Below are 14,096 nucleotides of genomic sequence, written 5' to 3'. Positions count from 1 at the left end.
ATATTACTTATTTCTTTAAGTTTAAAGTACACTTTCAATTGACGGGAACAATGAGCATTATAATGAGCTGATAAAAAATATCGAATTGATGAATAATATCTAAATATTTAATACAAAATACACTACAGGTTAATTTTGTTTTAAGCAAAAGTGTACTTAAATCTACTCCTATAGGGTTTGTTTTGCATTTGGTAGATTATTCGTAAAAGACAGTTTAATTTCTTACACTGAAATCGCTGCAGTTGTTATTCTTCGCTTGTTTTTTATTGACTTTATTTACGCTTAGGGTGTTTGTAAACATGATACGGTATAATTTACGTTTGTATACAATATACATACATACATACATTTCTACATTTCTGGAAAGAACTATCTTCTTTCACAGTCTGTCGACAAAATTATCGACAACAACTACGTAATATATATATATATAACAAATTTTTTTTGAAATCTACAACCCTACAAATGTCATTTTACTCCGTGTTCAAAAAAGACAGACTCTACAGCACAATATATTACATTACAAGTCACAGTGTTTATATATGTATGTATGTATAATCACCCCTGATAAACCCCATATTATATTTATAAAAAACATATCTTTTTAATGTCATGTATTTTATAATAATTAAGTTCAAACACGATATAGAAATTGTACGGTTAGCCACAGGTCGACAGGATGATTTACTAAAACTGGTGATAGGACAAATCGATTCATTTTCTTTGTACAGTCAGTACCCTCACTTAAGTATCCACTATTTGTACTACGTGCTATACGTGTTTGTATGACGACTGTACCAGCATCAAAATATTTTCGAGTTCAAAACTTACCAAAACTATTGCCATATTTGTTATAATTATTAATAACAAATCCGTGCCAGATGCTCTGCTAATTAAGCCTCGGAACTAACCAATAAACCTTACGAATTATTCTATGTGCTTCTTGCAGATCTTTGATTTGAAAAACCAAATTTTTAACGACTTTTTTGCCGTAGCGCCATCTGTGAGAAATTTATTTCTTCACTTAGAGAGGTACCTTTACAGCTACCATCGCTGACTTGAGATGTCGCTATAATTGTAATTTTTAAGTTTATTGAATATCACGATATTATACTACTATGATATTAAATTTTTTTTGCCATGACCGATCTGGACGTCTTTGAAAAAACTTCGAACTCAGGTTGGTCGGAGCAAGGACAATTTGTTCAGGCGGGGAGTTGCGGATGGTTTTAACCTATAGTCGTGTCAGATAACATCCTCTTTTTAACCGACTTTACAAAAAGGAGAAGGTTCTCAATTCGACTGTTTTTTTTTGTATGTATGTTACGCGATAACTCCGGAATTTGTGAACCGATTTTCATGATTCTTTTTTTGTTGGAAAGAGAGTACCGCCATAGTGGTCCCATTTCATTTTGAAGAAAATCGTCCACCTCTAAGGGTGGCCGATCACGCACGAACATTCATTTTTATAAATAGCGCCTAAATTTTACTTAAGAAACCATTATTTTAATGGTTGGTTTTGCTATAATCCAATTCAAGGCGTTTTTCTCTCTCAATATACTTTGAGTAGTGAGAACCGATTTTTATTATCTCCTGTGTCAAGTCCTGTATAATGGCGAACTAGGGGATATTTCAATAAAACTTTGCAAATAGATGTAATTCCATGTACTTTTGAGGTCGGTTTTTTTAGTACTCTGTACTGAGATTATTGACAGACAGTTTTGGACGACCACTTTAATTAGTATCATTAATACTAGTATGGTACCAGTTACTAATTATAGTATAGGAATTTAGTAGTATTGATACCCGCCTGAGAATACAAGTTACAGAAACAACAAGACGCATACAAGGCTATCGCACTTGTACTGTTGTGCATTATGCAGTATGCAGTGTGTGAAACTTGTGCCAATTCAAATTTTTACTTTACCCAGACATGTTTGAGAATTTTGTGGTTACTTAAATAATTTATTAATATTTTTTTCGGCAAAATTAACATATATTTGTAAATAACATAAGCAAGTAATCTTATGAACGGTGTCTGCAATGATTGATTTGATATTATACATTTATTCATGATTTTTATCGTATAAATTTTCGTTAATGGCAACACTTTTGCTTAATTTCTGGGGATATTTCTACTGTTACAACCATACTACATTATTTTTTTATCACATAATAGTACTGTCTTATTGCTTGCGGGACATCACTAGGTTTAAGAAAAAGAAACGTAACCCTGTGTAAATGACGTATCATCAATACAAACTATCACAACTTTAATGCAGATATTAAATTAAATTATGTGTTATTGTAGTTAAATACTATATATTTAACCGAAATAAACACGTTGTTACTGTTCATAGAAGAGATAAATTATATAATTATTCGTTTCCTATTTGGACAATAATTATTAAGTTACATTCTATCGCCGTTCATAGCTGTCAAAAAGAGGATGCTATCTTGGCTCGACCATAGACTGCTTGTGCGGTGCGACTCAAACGACCTCATAACACGCCCTGCTTGCTCTAACACCTGCACGCTTGATGATTTAATGGCGGCTGCTAGTGACGGGGTCGGCGTAGCTGAGTTCTGGGCCACTATAGTATAATATATGTCATCGATACGATGCGGCTGCCTTTCCACCAGAGATGTATGAGGTTGCGAGGATGTGTAGGTGCGAAGATGTTAAAGACTCTTTTCAGCGAGCGGGGTACGGTGTGGTGGGGGTCATACTTTCAGTAGTTCTAGTTTCCTACACCGTTTTGCACACATTCCGCTCCCGCATCCCTCACACACATCTCTCGCTATTTTGTATGTGCAAATACTTAGCTCCGCTAATCCTTTTCCACCGGAGTTGCGCTAAGCGAGGCTAGGAAAATGAAGAAATCCTATTGGTGGATTTTTCCTCGCACTACGCCGCGCTACGTCGCACATCTCTGGTGGAAAGGCAACCTTAGAAAAAGTGTAGTTTGTTATAAAGATTATCTGAGGCCCATGTAAATTGCCCTAACCGCACTTTCTTCTTTTATAGGTTTTTATCAAATATACAGATATTTTTGGATAATTTTTAATACTAGTAAAGCATTAGCTACATACACACATGACATAAAGTATATGAAAACACGTAGATAATTTTTAAATAGTTTGTATCGAAAACTAATACAAAGAAAACTGGTCACATTTAAATAAAGCTATTACCAGTTTTAGTAATGCTAGTTGTTACTAAGTGCGGCCACAAACAAGCCACAGAGATGCAAGTGGCGAGCGACGGGTGGCAGTCAGACTTCTGCATACAATCGACCCCTTATTTCTCTGTTTTATTCGGTCTAAAGTCACGTGTTATGCTCATTCCAGTGAATTCAGAACTATAAAATGGAGCCGCCAGACCCAAAGTAGATGACGATCAGGAGCTCGACGACTCGTAAAATCAAAGACGATTTTAGTTAACTGTGTTATATTTTAAAATAGGTGACTGGTTAGTTACAGGAGTAGTGCTGTTAAATCGATACAGTGATAGTTTCTGAAGGGGTACAGTTTTGAAAGTGAACGGTCCTTTTTACCTTTTTAGTTACGTACAAAATTCGTTACAAATGTGGTAGGGATAAAAAAGACATATGTGGTGTTACTCGATTGGTTCAAAATAGGCCTACGTAATGTGCCCTTGACGAGCAGCGTTTTGTCACTGCTTTGGAAATTATGTTAAAATTACAAAAATTGTTGCGTTCGCAACAAAAACGATCCCTTGTAAACTTGGCAACTTCGACATACGATACTTTACGTAGGAGGGGGTCGACATTACTACTCAATCAAACTCAAAGAGGGTTTCACCCAGACACTATCGTACAGCAATGCATGATTGTGCGCGCGTGTAAAGACGTTGGAAGGAAAAGGGAAAGACCGCGCGATTGCTCTCATCAGTCGCGCGCAATTGTGCGTTCCAAGGTTGCCTTTTACACAGACGCTTTTCCGGTGTAACAAAAACGAACACGAGCAATCCTGCGCGAAAGAACGCTTGCTTAAAATAAATGCAAAAATGGTAATCGCCCACCATTGGGCGTGCAGGGTTTCCCGCTACGCTCCTGATTACCAGCTTGATTTTGATTGCCTCTCTCGATCGGAAACTGCGTCTTTTCCGAGTCAACTCACAAATTAGAAAGACATAGCAGGAATCAGGTTCATCTTCTCGCTCAGAAACCCATTTGATTTCGAGACTACCCGATACCATAGCAGGTGCGATAGAGTGACTTTGTAAAGAGGGCCAATAGAAGTTTGTCAGATACCGAGATATATACAAGGTTTACATTTTTATTGAATTAGTTTTCTTTTTTTTTTGTGAAATTCCTTCACTAGTTTGTTATAATTATTAATACAAAGATCAAACACTCAGAAAAAATTTCTTCGATTCGGCCGGATTCGAACCGACGTCTCCAAGCAAACTAAGCTACTACTCGAACGCCAACTGATCGAATGATTTTTTTCTAAGTGTACGATCTTTGTATTAATAATAATACAAAGTTATTTGTAACATACTAACAACCTCTTAAGATTATATTACTCACATACAGCTGATCTGGTGATGTAAAGGGCAGACCGATGAGATGGGACGAACAAGTCGTGCGCCTGTCACTAAGCGACACGCCTGTCCATAACAGTTGCAGTGCCACTCAGTTTTAACAAAGATATGAGGGGCACTGCCACAGCGCCCATCAACCAGAGTCCCATGTCCCTGTAATTTCACCAGCACCCTTACCCTTCAGAACCGGAACGCAGTAATGCTCACATTACTGCTTGGCGACAGAAATAGGTAAGGTGGCAGTACTTCTGTGGACGAACTCTTTCACAAGGAGCTCTACTTCTATGTAGCTTTTCAGTTGTAGTTGAGCGAAAGAGAGCAAAAGCAAAATTTTGAGGTCAGTTTTTTTTTGTAAAAGATGTAGATTGCAACATTTAACAGTATTAATGAATAAATATGTAGCTTATATTTAAACGCCGTCCGAAATTGGTTCGCTGGTCACTTGTCTTGGCTTCTTGCGGCTTGTGTGAGGCTACACTAAGATATTGGACGCCCTTTGTTGTATTGTATTATAATGTTATGTATACAAGACAATGCCAGATTCTGCCCCATCACTAAACGTGTTATAATGTACAAATATGATTGCACTTTATATAAAATCGTGAAGTTTGCCGACTGATTTTGTAGCTCAGTTGGGAGAGTGGTAGCCCCGGTTTGATGAACTCGTTGGTCCACTGGGATCGGAGACATTTTTCCTAAAAACAGATACAGAGTTGAAAACATCTTTGTCCATTACAATATTCCATCTAGGGCAACCGTCTATGATGATCTGGCATTATTTAATTTAAGTAAAAATGCCTAATTTGGAAATTTTAAGTACAAACATATAGTTTATAGAAATCAAACGGTTTTTATAATATAAATAATAAAAATAAACTATGGTATCGTCTCTTGACTAACAGTCGATTCTGATTAAGAGCGTCTTCAAATTAGTACGCTTATAGAAACCTTGCTGTAGCGCGTCTGTGGCGCAGCAGTCGCTCCACTACTAATTTTTATACAATATCTGGAAGCGCAGTCGCAGCGCCACTGTCGTAACAATCAGTGAGTAACGTACGCGAGGCAGCCACGCCACTGTCGCGGCACTACAATGCTTCTATAAGCAGCATCTAATTTGAAAGCCCTCTAACAATAACAAAAATTGATAAAAAAAAGGTAAAATACTGAGTTGGATAATTTAAAAAGGATATTTGACCACTTGTCACTTAGCCGCGTGTTAGTTTGTGGACGGTAGATATAACATTTAAAAAAAGTTAATTTTTTTGTTTAAAGTTAACTAGTGGCAGAAATGCACGGATTTTTGGCCAACCAATTTAAAAAAAATGGCGCACGACGGTCAGAAAGGAGACGGAACGATAATCCTTCGATTGTGATATTATTCACAGAAATTATCGTATGTAGCTCAAAAATGTATTTATTACGATTTATAATAGATATTTGATCTGATTTTTAAATTTTTATAATCGCATATATAATTAATTTATTATAATATATTAGTATTAATAAATATTATATTTGTAAATATGATATTAACTGAAAAATCATGCCATACGCAAGAGCTTGAATTAAATTGATATTTACAAAGAAGCTTGGCATCCACTCAATTTTTTTTTGCCTGGTGGTCAGCGAAACGCCTATCCATAACAGTTGCAATACCGCTCTGAGGTTTATATCGCAAAAATCTGAGGGGCGATGTAGCTAGACAATAGTGGGCTTTTGATTTTTTATTTTAAGTATATTATGAAGAAAATACGAAGTAAGAAATAGTGATGAAGAAAGTTAGAACTATATTCATTGACTTACAAATAAATGGACGACGGGTCTAATACAAAAACCACGAAAAAAATGTCCCAAGTCAACCTATTTAAACGTAGTGACATGTAAAGGAATATGAAAAAGCTAAAACGTTGAATTTAAATTGTAATGTCATCGCAGTACTGTCTAATTTTGCTTGCTTCGCTGTCAGTCGAACAAACGAAGACTAGAGCGTGAATGACGCTCTGTATACGATTTTAACGCCCTATAAGTTCGGACACTTTTTAGCGCGGACCCGACGTCCATATAATTGTAAGTCAATGACTATATTCCTTATTTTAAACCAAATTATAAAAGAGTTTATCCTGAAAATGGCAATAATTACGGATTTAAAGTTTTTGTTCGAAGTGACATAAGTGCAGTGGCGGATTTGACTAAGGCTCAATAGGCCCGGGACTTGGGGCCGCCCAATCATGAAAAAACTGTTTTAAATGTTTTATTTAAATCTCGAATCCCTTAAAATATTAAAAACTAGCAGCTATTATATAGTCTGTTCCAATCCATTTTGAACAAAAAATTCTAAAGCGATCACTCAATAAATCGAATAACACTTTCACGTATATTTCGAAGATTTTGACTTAATATATCATCACTTTTTCCAACAATATTCATTTGGATAGCATCGTAAAATTGTATTTGAAAAATGGTAGTCCAAAATTGAGGTTATTATTCATCTATACTTCTATGACTGCCTCTTCTATGGTAACATAGTGCTGTTCGATAAAAACATTCGGTTAAATCAATTAAAGTTTAGTAATCGATTACTAAATCGAACATTTCAATCGCAATCGAACGAGTATCTAAGTGTAAGGATTTGAAAGAGGATTTAAATTGAAATTTTAAATAACGCACACACTCACACTCAACGCACACACTCAACATAGCCCCGCACTAGGGAAAAGCCTGTGTCGCGGGTGCCATGGACACACACATGGACAACCACAAATTACACCCAAACTCACGAGAGAAATAAATGTAGGCCATACAAATATTTCTCCCGGCCCGGGAATCGAACCTGGGGCCTCTGCGTGGCAGTCCGGCATGGTAACCGTTCGGCCACGGAGGCAGTTAATATACTTATATAAGGAAAACCGCTAATATGACTCAATTGAACAAATCGATTCATTCAATTAATTAATAGATTTGTAGTTGGCGTTACAATTGGCCATCACTAAACCGTTTATATCGGGTCAGTGACTTGTTTGTTTACTTTTTGTTCAAAATAGATTGGAACGAAGTATAGTTAACTAAATTTCTGAATCGACTTCGATAAAAGTTGCCAATAAAGTAAATTCATTATGTAGTCTACCAGTATATGATGAGTGCTGGAGAAAGGGGCGGCTGATACTGACTACATGGCCTGGGGCGGCCACGACTGCAAATCCGCCACAGTATAAGTGAAAGTGGAAACCTAAATATTGACTCCCGCCATTTAAAAGACTATTTAGAAAGCCTAAACAAGAGAACTAAGTTATTTAAGATATGGGTTAGTAAAAAAATACGCAATTTAGTTAAGAAAAAAATAGTTTTATTACCAATGTATAACAACCGCGAGAATCACCATTTTTCAGTTGATATCATATTAGTTATTTTACGTGTTAGGCCTAATTAGAGGCTAAATTGTCATTTTAACTTTTAACTGTATTGTTATGTGTTATAACTTTATATTGGTGTAGATTAAATAGCGTCGACTCTACACATTTCTTGATCTCTTGTAGTCTTGAACCAATGTAGTCGTCAAACGACGTAAAACTTGGGAAACATCTGTAATGCGTATTATGACGTCAGCCACATGTTTACAATGCTACAAAATTTACGCCTCAGTGCTGCGCACAGGTCTCTCTTAGCTGGTTCTGAAATACTCACATTCCAGAACCAGGCAGAAAGCAACTCAGAAAAGTTTGTTTCTTAAATTGGTTTAATCAGGAATCGACTGGGACCTTCCCATGTAGCCTTCAAAGTGCTTATTTATAGAGAGAATAAGTTCGCAAAGATGTTTGTATTTTTTTTTATGGTGTAATAACGGCGAACAGTCAAATGTTCCACCGGACGGAAAGTGTATAGATTTTTATGATTATACACTCACCTGCATATTTAGCGGGACCAAAATCATGTGAAAATACATATAAAATAGTAAGTTTTGTATTTTATTTTTTTAAATATCAAGTGACGAGACGAACAAAAGTGCAAGTGCGCCTGGTGGTAAGCGACACACCTATCCATAACAGTTGCAGCGCCATTCAGAGCTGCGCCCGTCACCCTGAGACATAAGTTGACAAGTCCCATGTGCCTGTATTTTGGATCTGGATAGTGAATAGCCATTATTTAGATATGCATGCTACATCGTCGACCACATTGTCACTTTCCATCAGTGAGACGGAGGCCAAATGCGCACTTATTTTTGAATAAATAAAAAAATCGCCAAAATAAGAATTACGCTTAAAATAGCAATTAAAATAAAGTCTTTTAACATCGGCGTAGAACAGCCATACTCAACCTGTTTTGAAAAAATCTACATTAAACAAAGCAAGTAGCACAATACCTCTAGCTAACGTTGAAGGAAAATGTGATGGAAACTGCATATTGAAGACGGTTCACAACTATTGGAAAACGTGTGAAGTTGGCATGGCAATGGCCTAAACCTTCTCTTTAGAGATCTGTGCCCGACAGTGGAAGCAAAGTGGGTTGATGCTGATGTTAGATAGTTGTTCCTGTAACGCCTAGTCACGAACAGCTCGGCGTTACGAGAATAGTTTACTACGAAGTGTGTACGAATCGACAATTTATAATTAAGCTTTATTAGCAAACTGCCTTTGTTTAAAACGAAAACTACGGGTGTTGTAATCGTCGATTATCGATTTTTTATATTTTTGTATTTATTGTTTACGACCAGAAATTGACAGGGACATTTTATTGAGTGATACGTGTACGAAGTTCTAGTAACTAGATTTAAAATTGTAATGGTAGCCTTTGAACAAGAATAAACTGGCGATTAGGACGTTTTGCGAATGGACGTTTTGCAGATGAACGTTTAGCGATGGACATTTTGCAATTGAACGTTTTTGACTAGTTCGTATGCGAAAATATATTTCTGCGCACAGTTCACTTCAACAGAAAATCTATTGTATTATGTTCATATTGAACCGAGTTTTTCGCAGAATATTCCAATGCGCATTACAATATTCGCTGTGTAAAAAAAATGCTTATTCATATACGAGTTCTTATTATATATATTACTTATATATTACTGAAAGCTGGCATAACCAACTTTCCGATATATTCCACGACTCTTGGGATACAATAAAGATCACCATTTTAATTGTGTGAAAAAAGTAAAAATATCAGATAACAATTCTGCTCTCTTTGTCATAAATAAAGCTATTGCATTTAAAATACTGAAACTAAATAGTAGAGATAGAGACATATTTATTTGTAAGCATACACGGTAAATACAGTCTACATGTTTAATATTTTAATATTACACTTATAGTTCAGCATGTTGCGCCAGTAACTGGCATACAAATGTTAATAGCAAATATTATACATTGATCGCATTTATTACACATAGTCATATTACTTATATAATTAAAATCATATCGTATTACATTATAAAATTTTTTTCATTAAAAATTATGATTTAATAAAGAAGAGGAACACATGTCAAAGCAATAAATAAGTAGAGGGTCGCAGGTATTGACTAATGGTCGCAGGCTTCAAAATGTAAATGTCAAAAACTCATTTACATTATAAGTTGCAGATCTCGTTTTGCTGATTAATAAATTATATTTCGCTAAAAATGTCGTTATACGTTGTCTATGACAAAGACGGTAGAGTCGCTATCGATAGTGTTGCCATTTAACATCTGCGTTCCTGTTGCCAGTAGAAAAAATTTGCTCTCTAAAATTGCTGCTTTATAAAGGTGTTTAGTTAGTCACAATCGTTTGGACACGTATCACACAAAAGGTAATGGAATGCAGTATTACTATTCTGTAAGAGATCTTATTAATGTGAAATTAATGTCCAATTGAATGTATTTAGTAAATGCTAAATAACATTATTCACGTTGCTGTTTTATTTTTATTGCCTGTGAAATCCGAACTATGACCTCAAAAACAAGGCAGATTCCATGCAGTTTACGTTGGCCATTCAAAAACCGTTCACCTTTTTTTTATAATATCAAGTGACGGGACGAACAAGTCGTGAGCCTCATGGTAAGCTACACGCCTGTCCATGACATTTGCAATGCCACTCAATCTGTCACCCTACGACATAGTTTACAAGTCCTGTGTGCCTGTAATTTTACCAGCACCCTGACAAAACCGGAATACAGTAATGCTGACATTACTGCTTGGCGGCAGAAATAGGTAAGGTGGCAGTACTACACTGGATGAACTCTCACATGGAGCTCTACTGCTACTTCTAAGCTCGTAAGAATTGCCTGTAAAATTCGTACTATGACATCAAAAAACAAGGCAGGTTCCATGCAATTTACGTTGACCATTAAAAAACCATTCACTTTTAGTAGTACTTCGCTTTTACATTTAGATGGCGAACGGCTATGGAGTGAAAGTCCCAGTCTGCAGATTTATTCCCTTAACGGTGTAACAAGGGCCAAGGCGAGTCACCATTTCGGTCAGGATGGTTGGACCAAATACAAACTGTGCTCATTATTTACTACCTGTTGTCTACTATTTAGTACCTTTATTGACATATTTTCTACCTTTGAACTAACAGAAATATTAAAGAAATAAAGTGGCCAGCCATTCTGACGTTAAATTGGCTGACCCAAAATATACTCATTTCTACCTAAAAACATCCACTATTTTAGGAAGCTTATATAAAAAGTTGTTTAAAAAAAATAATAAAACTCCTTTGCAAAAGGTATCTTTTAAAAAGACAGTTTATCTTATCCGTATTTATATAAAAAAAGTAAATTACATACTGCTAGAACCATGAAAAACGTAAAGTAGTCCAGCCAACCTGACGTCAGAATGGCTGGCCACTTTGTTTCTTTAATAATATTTCCGTTAGCGCAAAGGTAGAAATATGTCAATAAAGGTACTTACTAAACAATAGAAAATATGTAGTAAATAATGAGCAGTTCATTTCTATATCTCGTTTGGTCCAACCATCCTGACGGACACCGAGTCACCGGAGAAGAAGCGGGTAATCTGTTTTGATAGATAGTTCAAAAGGTTGAGAATAGAATAATAATAACGCACACATTCAACATAACTGACGCGCCATTTGCCAGTAAAATCTTAGCTGTCAAGTTATCTATTGAACTTTTTTGGAAAATGACGAGTTTTTTGTCAGTCTTTTACAGATTTACTTTGTTTCATAACTTTTTTAGGTTTTTTTTTTATTGTCGACAATAACTACATGGCTATCTGAAATGTTATGAAAAGTGGCAACCCTGCAACTGTCATTTTACTCCGTCCTTTTATAAGACTACAGTGTGCAAAATCTTGCAATATGCAGACGATATCGCCCTGTACGCTTGTTCCAAATCTTTTTCAGATACTGGAAGACGCCTCAACTCTGTCCTTTTTTACCTAGACTCTTGGCTTTCCGATCACGGCCTCTCGCTTTCAGCTTCCAAACGCACAGCTGTCGTTTTTTCCCGCAAGAGACGCGTTCCTGAAACTGAAATACATGTTAATGGGGAAAACATAGAACTGAGGGAAATAGTAAATTTTTTAGGCATTATTTTGGACTCAAAATTATCTGGCATTCATGACCTCAACTATATTTGTCAAAAAGCTGAAAAAAGCATAAATGTCTTACGTGCACTTTCTGGTGTTCTCACATCCGTATAACAAAAGCTCCTGTACAACGCAATCATCAGAAGTCATTTTGATTATGGCGGCTTCCTTCTGGAACCATGCAACAAGATAGCCTTGGCTAAGATGGACAGAATCCAGGCAAGATGCCTGAGAATAATCACGGGTGCCATGAAATCCTCACCAACAAACGCTCTTCAAGCCGAATGTCTGGAGCCCCCTCTACATCTACGTAGACAATTCCTTGCTAATAGATTCCTTTTCAAGATCTTTCAATTTTCTTCTTACCCTTTGATTCCCGTATTGCAATCCTTGTCGGAGATTATTCTTTCCTCCATTTATTGGTCACATAAGAAACTTCCCCTTCTTATCAAGTTTTAACAAAATTTCCAATCTCCCCTTCCCTATTTCCCAAAATTATATGAACCCGTAGTTTGAAACTGATTTTAAATGTTTAACATTCCGCCCAAGAGTCTATCTTAGTTTTGGCATTATGAAAGATACACCTGGAGCAAACCAAGTCTTCAACGATATAGTTGAGAGAGAATGGCATGACTGGGCTACTGTTTTTACCGACGCTTCAAAATTACGCGAATATGGCGACTTGGGAGCCGCGGTTCCCCAAGTTCAATGTCGTACTCAGTTTTAAATCCCCCTATCTGAATTCGGTCTTTTCTGGAGAGACTATCGCAATACTTGAAGCCATTTTATATATTGAGTCCCATAAAATTAATAAATGTTTGGTTTTCTCAGACTCACTAAGCTGCCTCCAAGACATTATTAAGCTACCGTTTCACTCCAAAGACAATTTCTCTATCACCCTCCAAATTAAGGAAGCTCTGTACCGATGTCACTGTGCGGAAACTGAGGTAACTCTGTACTGAATTCCCGGTCACAGTGGGATCAGTGGCAACGAAGCAGTAGACGCCTTTTCAAAGGATGCGACAAGAATTGGCGTACGCAAATATCATAAGTGCTTTCCCAGAGATCTGCTCGCCATGACCAAACCCCAAATGCTAGTCGGACTCCTCCTGGTCGGACCTATGGCAGGAATCACGACAAACTGTTGGTAGACACTATGGTAACCTCCAACCAAATCTACCCACTAAAACCTGGTTTTTTAAACGTCGCGATTTGCCTAACAACATCACTTCCACCATTATACGTTTGCGCTTAGGCCATGTTTGCACCTGTATTTTTGCGTAAAATCAGAGTCCAAGATCACTCTCTGTGCGAGTGCGGCTTAGAAGAGGGTACCTTGGAACACATTTTTTTCAATTGCCCTAATATTGCTGTTCCACTTTATAACTTACTTCCTCCAAAATTCCCCCGCCCCATTAACATAAATAATCTCATTACTTTAGTGTTCTCCCCCCATATTGTTACTCTATGTAAATTTATCCACTTAAATAACATATAGACATGAATACGTGTTACATGTTTGTGTTGTCGTTTGTTTTAGATTCTCAACTGAGTACCCCCGTGGACCAACTCATCAACACCGGTTAATGTCCTAATAAAGCTCAGCGTATTTTTTTTTTGTTTTTTTCTTTCAACCGTGACATTGGCAAAATCATCATTTCTCATAATGATGGAGCCATCAAAATAAAAAGTGAAGTGAAGACTACAGCGCTATTGCAGCACAGCAAGGAACTATAGAATTTGAGTCTTTTCGAGGCGAGAGTAAATAGATGTCATTTAGGTGTGCATGCTCTAACGTCGACCATGTTGTCACTTTTGAAATGCATCTGTTAAAAAAAAGGTTAAACGAATTTCATGAATAAAACAACAATATAATTTAAAAAGTTTATTCAATTAGCAGTCTTATTTTACAATAATCTAATAATATAATCGACTGCGACGTATTAACGCAAAATGCAATACATTACTTTGAAACAATTCCGTTATTTCTATTATGCATATTTTGG

At 36.4% G+C, this 14,096-nt stretch overlaps 1 protein-coding gene across 1 annotated transcript in view; it reads left to right on the top strand.

Annotated features, from left to right (window-relative positions):
- Positions 1-14,096, top strand: part of LOC113232146 (deaminated glutathione amidase) — a 50,434-nt gene that overhangs the window by 1,761 nt on the left and 34,577 nt on the right. The gene's annotated exons all lie outside the window — the stretch shown is intronic.

This window comes from Hyposmocoma kahamanoa, unplaced genomic scaffold (genome assembly GCF_003589595.1).
Source record: "Hyposmocoma kahamanoa isolate Upper Pololo Valley unplaced genomic scaffold, ASM358959v1 67, whole genome shotgun sequence".
Taxonomy (NCBI): domain Eukaryota; kingdom Metazoa; phylum Arthropoda; class Insecta; order Lepidoptera; family Cosmopterigidae; genus Hyposmocoma; species Hyposmocoma kahamanoa.
The sequence above is the reverse complement of the archived record's forward strand: the minus strand, read 5'-3'. Positions and strand labels throughout refer to the sequence as shown.